The following is a 12,432-nucleotide window of genomic DNA, read 5'->3' as shown; positions in this document are numbered from 1 at the left end:
ACCTTCCTGCCACAGCGGTACCTATTTATCTAGTTGCACTTTGATGTGCTTTCGAACTGCTAGGTTGGCAGGAGCAGGGACCGAGCAACGGGAGCTCACCCCGTCGCAGGGATTTGAACCACCGACCTTCTGATTGGCAAGTCCTCGGCTCTGTGGTTTTACCCACAGCGCCACCCGCGTCCCGGCACTATGGTTAGATATGTGTATTTTCACACTGAATAGGGTCCTTCTCTTGTGTCCCCTGACAGAAACACACCTTGACATCAGCAGATCCACCACCTTTGTTCTGTGGGCTTCTACTGGTGTTGGTGAGCAGTAGCAGCGATGCGATCTGCACTGTGCAGCTACAATTTACAAAATTTCCTGCAGCGCCGTGCGGCATTTGTTATGGGGAATTGAATGAAATTTAAAATGGAAGGAGGCTCACAGCCGCTTGCTGCTAAATTAAACTGAGCCACAAGGAGCAGGAAGGTTAGTGAGCCCATTCCAGAACACTTGGCAGTACCTGGGACAGCCGCAGCTACCCCTGATTATGGATGTGTTGCACATTGGTTTAGAAAGAGAACTGGAAATGCTTCTGTTTGTTACTACTTGTTAATATCCGTCTTATCTTAAGAATGAAATTGTGGATAAACTGTACCCTGATTAAAACTTGACAGGGGTACCAGGAAGTCAATAAAGTTTTCTCAGGGGTCAGATCCAGCCTGGGAGAAGTCTTTCAGAGCTCCATCACAAATAAAAACAAGAGACAAGGGGCACTCCATTGTTATGGTTGCCTGCACTCCAACTCACAACTCCACTTGCAATTCATGCATATAGGGGACTGCTGTGTCCTGAATATTAACAGAATTTCAGAGCTCGCTGCCATCTGTTCCAATCTGGCTGCCAAAATATAGTCTCCTTCCTGGAGAAATGGATCTCACCATTTTGTAAATGTGAACTGCATTCTGTTCTCCTGAATATTTTAGTGTTTTGTCAGTGGGACGTGTGGCAACTAAAGTGGGTATACTAAGGACTTTTAAGTGTGAAAATGCGCTGTCTGGGTTATAGAGGAATTGAGTTACTATTTTAAATATTTGTGGGCAGGCAACAATGCCAATGCATTCCTTGGTATCTTTAATAAGAAACCAGTGGAATGTCCACCAGATGACAATAATTTTCATGGAGCAAATGTGCTAGGATTGCCCATCTCTTCTCCACCGTCTCTCCCCTCTTTCCCCTTCCCCATATTTTTAGTCTCTCCACCACATCTTTTCCTCTCTTGCCCTTTCTCCTCTCCCCCCTCTCCCACTTTCCCACCTCTGTCCCCTTCCTCAGCTTGACTTATATATTTATTCCTCCTTCCACCATCATTTTAGCCAATCAGAAGGAGAGTGCAGTCTTGATTCTGTTTCTCCTTAACTATCAGGTTGCTAGGCTGAATGTTTGAGATTGCTGTATCAAACCTTCTGAGAAAACCTCCCCCTATACTTTTAACCTCACTATGAACTTTTGACCCTCCTGTGCAGGACAGGCTCTAAAGCAAAAACAAACTATTCTTTCACATAGATTTTTAAACAAAGGCTAGACTGCCATGGCTCAGAGGTCAAGCCATTGATTTCCTTCATCACCAGGACTAGATGATATTTGAGGTCACTTCCAACTTTTTGATCCTATGAAGTCTGCATGAACTTCCTCAAGCATGGTCATAGCCATTCCTAATGATAATAATCAAGTATGAGCCCTCCTGATAAAGCATTCCCACACTTTTTGAGATCACCAGGTGCTGATAAAGCATCTTCACCCATCCCTGTTGCTAGGGGTTCTTAAGTTCAACCAGTAAAGTTTGTTATGCAAGACCTGCTTTACTGACCTATGGCCCAGAAAGAAGAAGAAATGAAGGCTTTCAAAATAAAACAGCAATGGGGTGAAAACTATAGGAGCAATGCCCAGAGCAACAGAACATATTTTTAATGATTTATGGACTTGAACAAGTAAACCTGGTAGCCAGATGGATCTGCAGTTCAGTGAGCCAGTGCTGATTTCTCCAGGCAACAAAATGTCACGTCAATCAACTGACTAAGGCCTGCAGAAGTTCTACTAGGAATGTTCTGAGTTAGTTTCATGGTGATTTAGTACAGTTTCATGAGTGTTCCTGTACAACCTGCTTGTGTGCTTAGGTGGCATACACCTGGTTTCATTGTCATTTCTCTTTTGTAAATCACAGATTTATATAGTTGGAAGGGACCCTGGGGGTCATCTAGTCTAAACCCCTGCAATGCAGGAATCTCAGCTAAAGCATCCATGATAGATGGCCATCCAACCTCTGCTTAAAAACCTCCAAGGAGAACCCACCACTTTCCGAGGGAGGCAGTCCCACTGTCGAACAGCTCTTACTGTCAGAAAGTTCTTCCTGATGTTTAGCAGGAATCTCCTTGCTTGTAACTTGAAGCCCATGGTTTGGGTCTTAACCTCTGGAAGCTGGAGAAAACAAGCATGCTCCATCCTTGATATGACAGCTCTTGAGATAGTTGAAGATGCCTATCATATCTTCTTTCACTTTCCTCTTTTGCAGGCTAGACATACCCAACTCCTTCAACCATTCCTCATAAGGCTTGTTTACCATATTTTGATTTAAGTAGAGGGACTTGTGCCTTATTCCAGGCTTCTGGGTAGCCTCGCAGAGCAGCTGCATCATCCACATGTATGTGCAGTATTGCTGAAGGCATTCTGCAGAATTATACCAGCCAGCTTTGGGAACCTCTTATCAACAAATGAAGCATGCCTTGCTCTCCTGGCACAAAATATCACCCCAATGTGATCTTTCAGAGTAGGGGTGAGGAATTGGTGTTCCTCCAGACCTTTGGTGGACCTTTGAGAGCTGAGACAGTATGGCGGGGGAGGGGGGAATCTGGAGATATTTCACGGCAGATAATGTTTCCTTTGACTCTGAAGCAAAGACAAATCTGTTGCTGTTCACCAAATCACTTTAAAGAACAATGCCCGAAGCAAAAGATGAGACATAAATTATTTACAAGAATACAATCAGCAGTGAGAGCCCTCGTCCAGGGCATCACTCCAATTAAAAACTAATGGAAAAGGCCACATTTTAAACCTGCATGAGATAAGTAAATTAGTAAATCATGCCAATTAATTGATGGATGCATTTAGCCCAAATGAAAACGGTGAATATGAGATTCTGGTAGAACCACAGGCAAGGCAGGAAGGAGGCAGAGATGGACAGAAAAATCTCCAGAAAGGCAATGGATGCACCTCCAAAGTGTGCCTGATACTAATACTATTAACGTTTTGAAAGAAGGTGAAGAGACACCTCTCTGTCCAGACCTTTGAGAAAGTTTTACAGTATTTTTTGCTCTACAAGACTCACTTTTCCCTCCTAAAAAGTAAGGGGAAATGTGTGTGCGTCTTATGGAGCGAATGCAGGCTGCGCAGCTATCCCAGAAGCCAGAACAGCAAGAGGGATCGCTGCTTTCGCTGCACAGTGATCCCTCTTGTTCTGGCTTCTGAGATTCAGAATATTTTTTTTCTTGTTTTCCTCCTCCAAAAACTAGGTGCGTCTTATGGTCTGGTGCGTCTTATGGAGCAGAAAATACGGTAGTTCATAGAAAAGGTAAGCGGCAACATGACTGAAGTTTATTGATTTACACAAGGCATGGAGTAAGTAGACAGAGAAAGGTTTTTCTTCCTCTGTCATTGCCCTAGAACCTCTGGACAACCAAAGAAACTGAACGCTGGAAGACACAGGATAGAGAAAAGAAAGTGCTTTGTGCAGTGCCCGGTTAAACTTCAGAACTCAATCCCACAGGAGGCAGGGATGACTACAAATCTGGATGGTTTTAAAAGAGGATGAGACAAATTCATGGAAGAAAGGGCTATCAGTGGCTACTAGCCATGATGACTATGTTCTGCCTCCACAGTTGGAGGCAGGGATGCCAACTTGAATGAAACACTGTAGCCATTAAAGTCTAACAGTATTAATATGCATTGAGGTCCTTCATGAGATCTATGGCTTTTCAGTTCATCTGGTTAATGCTAGTGCCTTCTTCAGGGCTACATTTCAGAAGAGTAGCCATGATCACCTGTTGTAACTCAGGACTGCAATACCTCAAGGACTGCCTCTCCCCATATAAACTGACCTGGACTCTGTGTTCTTTGTCCGAGGCCCTTCATCGTGTGTGTACCTCATGAGGTCCGAAGGGTGGTGACACAAGAACAAACATTTTCTGCAGTAGCTCCCCATTTGTGGAATGCTCTCCCCAGGGAAGTTTCATCCTTATATATCTTTAGGTGCCAGATATATATATCCTTATATATCTTTAGGTGCCAGGCAAAAAACGTTCTTTTCCAACCAGGCTTTGGGCTGATTAATATTCTACAGCCTTTTAAATGTCTTTGTGGGAGGGGGAGTTATTGTTATGTTGTTTCTGTTTTAACTATTTATATGTGCTTTTATCTTGTGTTTTTATCTTGTTAATCGCCCTGAGATCTTTTGATGAAGGGCAGTATATCATCATCATCATCAACAGCAGCAGCAGCAGCAGCAGCAAGTGTTGGTGCTGACCTTAAAGCCCTAAATGGCCTCGGTCCTGTATACCTGAAGGAGCGTCTCCACCCCCACCATCCAGCCCTGACACTGAGGTACAGCACTGAGGGCCTTCTGGTGGTTCCCTCACTGCGAGAAGTGAGGTTACAGGGAACCAGGCAGAGGGCCTTCTAAGTGGTGGTGCCTGCCCTGTGGAATGCTGTCAAGGCAATGAACAACTATTTTAGTTTTAAAAGACAACTGAAGGTGGCCCTGTTTAGGGATGTTTTTAATGTCTGACGCTGTATTGTTTTTAATATTCAGTTGGAAGCCACCCACAATGGCTGGGGAAACCCAGCCAGATGGGCGGGGTATAAATAATAAATTATTATTATTATAGCAGCAGCAGCAGCTTCTACTAGATCTTGCATCTCTGAAAGGCAATGGAAGCAGACATCAACCTCCTGATGCTCAGAAAATGTGTCTTAGTGCTGCCGGATTTTGTTTTTCACTTACAACAGGACAACATGGCTATCCTTCTAGAATGTGTCGGGATAGGCTGAGAAAGGAAAGAGCTATTTAATTTAAAGTGAAACTAGAAACACAGCTAGGTAGCCGTGTTGGTCTGCCATAGTCAAAATAAAAAAATTCCTTCCTGTAGCACCTTAAAGACCAACTAAGTTAGTTCTTGGTATAAGCTTTCGTGTGCATGCACACTTCTTCAGATACACTGAAACAGAAGTTGCCAGATCCTTCTATATAGTGAGAAGGTGGGGCGGGGTATTACTCAGAAGGGTGGTGGGAATTGGAGATTGGCAGATAGCTGAGATGAGCCTGTTGACGATTCTTAACGACTGTAATAGGTCTTGCAGGAAAAGGCAAGGGGTGAGAAGGTGAGAAATGGCTTAGTCATGTATAATGAGATAAGAATCCAATGTCTCTGTTCAGACCAGGTCTATCCATTGTTTTAAGTTTGGTAATGAGTTGTAATTCAGCAGCTTCTCTTTCCAGTCTATTTCTGAAATTCCTTTGTAGTAAAACAGCTACTTTGAGATCTTGTATAGAATGTCCTGGGAGATTGAAGTGTTTTCCTACTGGTTTCTCTGTTTTGTGATTCTTGATGTCAGATTTATGTCCGTTTATTCTTTGGCGTAAGGTTTGGCCTGTTTGTCCAATATAGAGAGCTGAAGGACACTGTTGGCATTTGATGGCATACACAATGTTAGACGATGAGCAATTAAATAGTCCCGAGATGGTATGTGTGATGTTGTTGGGGCCAGTAATGGTGTTGTCCGGGTGTATGTGGCAGCAAAGTTGGCATCTGGGTTTATTGCAGGCTCTGGTGCCAGTGTCCGTGTTAAGTCTGGTTGTAGTATTATTGTGGGTTAGGAGTTGTTTAAGATTGGGTGGCTGTCTGTAGGCAATGAAAGGTCTTCCTCCCAGAGCTTGAGAAAGAGAACTGTCATTGTCCAGGAGAGGTTGTAGATCTCTGATGATGCGTTGAACTGTTTTAACTTGGGAGCTGTATGTGATGACTAGTGGTGTTCTGTTATTTTCTTTTTTGGGTCTGTCTTGCAGCAAGTTCTCTCTGGGTATCAGTCTGGCTCTGTTGATCTGTTGTCTAACTTCATCTGCTGGGTATTTTAGTTCTGAAAAGGTTTGCTGTAGATCCCTTAGGTGAGAGTCTCTGTCTGTAGAATTGGAACAGATGCGGCTGTAACGTAGTGCCTGGCTATATACAATGGACTGTTTGGTATGTTTGGGATGGTAGCTAGAGGCATGTAGATATGTTTGTCAGTCATCAAATGCCAACAGTGTCCTTCAGCTCTCTATATTGGACAAACAGGCCAAACCTTACGCCAAAGAATAAACGGACATAAATCTGACATCAAGAATCACAAAACAGAGAAACCAGTAGGAGAACACTTCAATCTCTCAGGACATTCTATACAAGATCTCAAAGTAGCTGTTTTACTACAAAGGAATTTCAGAAATAGACTGGAAAGAGAAGCTGCTGAATTACAACTCATTACCAAACTTAAAACAATGGATAGACCTGGTCTGAACAGAGACATTGGATTCTTATCTCATTATACATGACTAAGCCATTTCTCACCTTCTCACCCCTTGCCTTTTCCTGCAAGACCTATTACAGTCGTTAAGAATCGTCAACAGGCTCATCTCAGCTATCTGCCAATCTCCAATTCCCACCACCCTTCTGAGTAATACCCCGCCCCACCTTCTCACTATATAGAAGGATCTGGCAACTTCTGTTTCAGTGTATCTGAAGAAGTGTGCATGCACACGAAAGCTTATACCAAGAACTAACTTAGTTGGTCTTTAAGGTGCTACAGGAAGGAATTTTTTTATTTAGAAACACAGCGTGAAGCAAGGCAGTTGAGCAAATTATTTCCATGGGTTGGATAGCAGGCCCTGCAAAAAGACTGAGCAAATATGAACGTCACAATGTTGGAATTTGCCATGCAAGTCAAAAAGCACTCTTTAATGTTTGAACCTCATAAATGATTAAACCTCATAAACCTCATATATATAGATATTCAGATGGGATCCATTTCCATGTAAGACAGACGGTATCATGTTGGCCAGATGGAAACTGCTGGCAAGTCATCTACTATATTAAGTACCAGCCTGTTTGGTTAGTCCACTGAACGATAAAACAGAACCTCTTTTATTAAATACATTCATCTAAAAACCATGTCCTTGGATTCCACTGTCCTTCAGTCAGATTCCTGTTATAGGACGTCCAGTTGGCAATTTTTCTCACTTTCATTTCTGTGTTTTTAAGCGAAACTGGAGCTGATATGTAGACTTCTATAATTCACTCCACGCTGCTCTACTATTAAAGACAATGCAGAGACTTCGGTAAGTGCAAAATGTGTTTGTTAGCTTGGTAGTAGTAGTAGTAGTAATAATAATAATAATAATAATAATAATAATAATAATAATAATAATAATATTATAGTACCCCACACATCTGATTGGGTTGCCTCAGCCACTCTCGGTGGCTTCTGATACACACACACACACACACACACACACAATAAAACATTAGACATTAAAAAAGCTTCCATCTACAGGGCTGCCTTCAGATGTCTTCTAAAGGTTATATAGTTACTCATCTCCTTGACATCTGATGGGAGGGTGTTCCACAGGGTGGGTGCCACTACAGTGGTACCTCAGGTTAAGTACTTAATTCGTTCCGGAGGTCTGTTCTTATCCTGAAACTGTTCTTAACCTGAAGCACCACTTTAGCTAATGGGGCCTTCTGCTGCCGCCACACCGCCAGAGCACGATTTCTGTTCTTATCCTGAAGCAAAGTTCTTAACCCGAGGTACTATTTCTGGGTTAGTGGAGTCTGTAACCTGAAGCGTCTGTAACCTGAAGAGTATGTAACCCGAGGTAGCACTGTACTGAGAAGGCCCTATGCCTGGTTCCTTGTAACTTCACCTGTAGCAATTGGGTCAGCCCAATGTGGCCATGTGGCACCAGTCCTGAGAGTACTTTCCCCATATCAACAATCCTGAACCCTGTGATTCACAGGTAAGGCCTTGTTGGTGGTTGCCCAGTTTGCGCCAACCCATGACAGAGCCTTTTCAGTGGTGGTTCCCCAGTTGTGGAGTGCCCTCTCTTGTGAGGTGTGCCTGTCTCCATCATTATTAGCTTTCAGGCAGAACTTGAGTACCTTTCTGTTACCCAGGCATTTGGTGGCTGAAGAACATTTTTCTTCCCAGCAACCTCAAGATCGTTGGATGGGAAGTGTGTTTTCAACTGCAATGGCTTTAGGAATGCCTTGAACTGTAATTGTTTTTAGAGTGCTTTGATTGGTTTTATAATGTTTGTTTGTTTTTTGCTATGCTTTTGTTTTTAAATTGAATATTTGTTTGCTGCCCTGGGCTCCTTGGAGAGCAAAAGCTGGAAATAAATCCAATTGATCAATGAAGCAAGCAAGCAAGCAAGCAAGCAAGCAAACAAACAAACAAACAATGTGAGAATAAAGTTTTGCTCCTGGAGGGAGAAACAGTAGGTAAGGTATGGACATAACCACACCATTTTCTTTTCTCACCTTTAGCTTCTTATGTCCCTGTCTTCTTTTTTTTACTCCCCTCCCTCTTCCCTCCATTTTCCTTTCTTAAGAACAGCCAGATCTTACGCAGTCCATTCCCTGCAGCTGTCAGCCAGATGCCTATGGGAAGACCGCAACCAGGACACAAATTTACTATTTCATAGTGTGCAACTGGGTAGAATACCAAGAGCCTTCCATTATAAGCCTTCGCAAGGAAAAGGGATGAAGGCTACCAGCACCATGCATACTCAGAAGGAAGTCCTAAGCCACATTAATACCATGCGTTTAAAGCACTACGATACTGCTTTAAACCATTGTGGCTTCCCCCAAAGAATCCTGGGAAGTGTAGTTTGTTAATGCTGCTGAGAATTGTTAGGAGACCACTCTCCTCCTCACAGAGCTAAAATTCTTAGACTTCCCTGGGAATCATAGAGTTGGAAGGGACCCTGAGGATCATCTAGTATTCTTGCAATGCAGAAATATGTTTGAGACATCTGATCAAGGCTTGTATTTTAAAATGAGCTTAAAATATATATTTGCAGATGCTTGTGTGTTTCATGCCAGGCATAAAGCAGCTGGCTGGGTGCTTTGGCAGTTGTTTGTCTTCCTGCTCAGAGCCCCCCCCCCCGATTTATAGCAGTAGCAGGAGACACGTTTCTCAAAGTTGTAAAAGGAAATTACAGGCTGGGAGCAAAAGGTCATACTGACCATACATATTGCAGAATACAATCAAGCTGCAAAAACACAATTAAGAGTTGGTAAATAGTAAAATTTATTGTTTAACAGAAAATAATACTAGGTGCCTCCCATCAGACTCGAGCCACATCTTCCTAAGGTTAAAGGGCAAGAGCTAATAGGAACAGCAGCTGGCTGGGAAAGAGAGTTGTAAATTGAAGAGGTTTGAAGCTGTTTTGAAGCTGTTTTTACTAAGTTCCTTTTCTTCTAAAAAGCTATATATGTTAATGTATGAAATTTATTGGCTAAATGTAATTATGCAAAGGATTTAGAAAGTAAGAAATGTTAGATTCTTATGTTAGATTCTTATTTCATTGATGGTGTGTGAGAATGTGAACCCAAGATCTCTGTTACCATGAGCCATCTGTTTTGGAGTGAAGGGGCAATAGGGCAAAAGGTGAAATGTTAATTAAGGTGCCTTGTCTAGGGCAAAAGGTGATCTGGTAATTAAGGTGCCTTGTCGAGGCAAATGTAAAATATATGGCTACTTGTCTGCCATTTATGGATAGAAGGAAATATAGCTCTTTGTCTCCCATAAAAGGTATATCTTTTATGGGTGTATCTTTTATGATTGGTTCTAGCAAACAGCCAATAGGAATTTCAACCAGGCTGATTGGACAGAGGCAGCAAAAGGAGGAGCAAGGGGGCTGGGCTGAGGAAATATAAGTGCTGGCCATCAGGGCTGGAGTGGGCAGAGCTTTGGTAACCATATACCACTGTGTCTCTCATTTATTTGTCTGACAAATAAATTAATATTTTAATTTCTCTATTGCTGCATTGAATATTTCATTCCAGCTAAGCGTTAACCACAAGCAGGGTGCTACATGTTCCCATACGGGGATTGAACCTGCGACCTTAGCCTTATCAGCACCACACTCTAACCAACTTAGCTATCCAGAAAGAGGCATTGACTCTTAAACCACTCCATGGATCATGGCTCCAAGCAGGGAATAGGGGTCTGCTAACAACTCTGAGGACTTGAATTCAGCAGTGATTGGTAAGATGGCAGTGTTACTTTTTCTTAAAGCTAAAATTTCAGAGATTGGAAAGGGGCTGGAATATTCCTGGGAGGAGGGAAGGCCCCCACGGACCCCTGGCAGCTACAGCCCTGAGGCCAAACTTCCTGCCCTTTTACTGTCAATCATTTGGGATTGTCCTTTGCTTGGACCATTTGCTCAAACACAGTGTTCTCAAACCCGCAAGCATGCCTGTCTGTTATGGCCTCTAACGTTGATGCCCTGATACTATTGGAGACTTCATCACTCAGTGCTACAATTTCCCACTGCCTGGAGCTATGCTGAAGGCTTGTTTCCTCCATAGGTTCTTTGCTAAGGAATCTGACTCACCAAAGTCTGATGGCTGAGCTTCAGAAGCGGAGCCAGAGCAGCAAAGAAGAGCATCATTTCACTTCCAGCTCTGTACTTGTTTTGACAGGCAGCATGTTGCCAACATTGGGTAGTGTCCAGCGCACTGCTCCAAGAATGTCCCATCAGTACAAGGATTTCTGCTTGCGTGACAAAATGTTCTCCTCATCTCCTCCCCTCCCCCTTCCCACTAAGCTAGCATTTCCACCATAAATTTGTCCAATTCTCTTTTAAAGCTATCCACATTGATGGCCATCACTACATCTTGTAGCAGTGAATTTCATACTTTATGTGTTTTGTGAAGTACAGAATATGGAATATGGAATATCTGGCTTAGGGCAGGGCCTGACAGGGAGGTATGGCGGACTCCCTGGTCCTGAATGGGGTAGCTGTGCCCCTGAAGGATCAGGTGCGCAGCCTGGGAGTCATCTTGGACTCACAACTGTCCATGGAGGTGCAGGTCAATACTGTGTCCAGGGCAGCTGTCTACCAGCTCCATCTGGTACGCAGGCTAAGACCCTATCTGCCCGCAGACTGTCTCACCAGAGTGGTGTATGCTCTAGTTATCTCCCACTTGGACTACTGCAATGTGCTGTATGTGGAGCTACCTTTTGAAGGTGACTCAGAAACTACAACTAATCCAGAATGCGGCAGCTAGACTGGTGACTGGGAGCAGTCACGAGACCATATAACACCAGTCCTGAAAGACCTTGATTGGCTCCCAGTATGTTTCTGAGCACAATTCAAAGTGTTGGTGCTGACCTTTAAAGCCCTAAATGGCCTTGGCCCAGTATACCTGAAGGAGCGTCTCCACCCCCATTGTTCAGCCTGGACACTGAGGTCCAGCTCTGAGGGCCTTCTGGTGGTTCCCTCACTGCGAGAAGTGAGGCTACAGGGAACCAGGCAGAGGGCCTTCTCGGTAGTGGCGCCCTCCCTGTGGAACACGCTCCCATCAAATGTTAAGGAAATAAACAACTATCTGACATTTAGAAGACATCTGAAGGCAGCCCTGTTTAGGGAAGCTTTTAATGTTTGATGTTTTATTCTGTTTTTAATCTGTTGGGAGCCGCCCAGAGTGGCTGGGGAAACCCAGCTGGATGGGCGGGGTATACATAATAAATTGTTGTTGTTGTTGTTGTTGTTGTTGTTGTTGTTGTTGTTACAGCTCAATAAACTTTCATTTGTTTCTACAGTCTTGAGTGTGTGGTCCTTGCTAGTAGTCCAGCCTTACTCGCGGGGATGTGATTACAAACCCAGATTTCCAATGAAAAGATGTGGATCCATGGTTGTACCGTGGTGGCAATAGGCACATTGATATCCTCCTCATTTTGCTGCATCAGTGCCATGAATGGCTGTCCATCATTTAGCAGGTTAAAAAGGTTGGTGGAGAATACAGAATCAATGAGAGCACAGCCCAGAGGGCTTCCTGTCTGCTCTCTGTGGGTGGAGGGAGATGTGAAACACGGAAAGATTATTCTGTATGATTTAAGCTTATTATTCTCCTCTACGTAGAAAACTATACTCGAAGCAACTTATCAAACTATAAATTGAACAGAAACAGAAATAGGATTAAATACCGACCGTGAAAAATAACAAGGTATAAAAGAAGCTCTGAAAAAGAAAGAAGCCGACCAGTCCATTATCCAGAATTTATGTAGAAAGAGACTGCTTTTCATCAAATATGTGTCCTGGTAGTTTTACCTGGGCATGGTATTCCATAAAGCACA

The 12,432-nt window shown here is 43.3% G+C and overlaps 1 long non-coding RNA gene across 1 annotated transcript in view; it reads left to right on the top strand.

The window, feature by feature from the left end:
- The first annotated feature begins 4,234 nt into the window (after positions 1 to 4,234).
- The window catches only part of LOC308593173, a 143,830-nt gene continuing 135,632 nt past the window's right edge, over positions 4,235 to 12,432 (top strand). Inside the window, exon 1 of the long non-coding RNA XR_014010811.1 lies at positions 4,235 to 4,264. This is a non-coding gene — a long non-coding RNA (uncharacterized lncRNA). The remainder of the gene's footprint in view (positions 4,265 to 12,432) is intronic.

This window comes from Podarcis bocagei, assembly GCF_964188305.1.
Source record: "Podarcis bocagei genome assembly, chromosome: 8".
Classification (NCBI taxonomy): Eukaryota; Metazoa; Chordata; class Lepidosauria; order Squamata; family Lacertidae; genus Podarcis; species Podarcis bocagei.
Note: the sequence above shows the minus strand (reverse complement) of the source record. Positions and strands in the feature narration are given on the sequence as shown.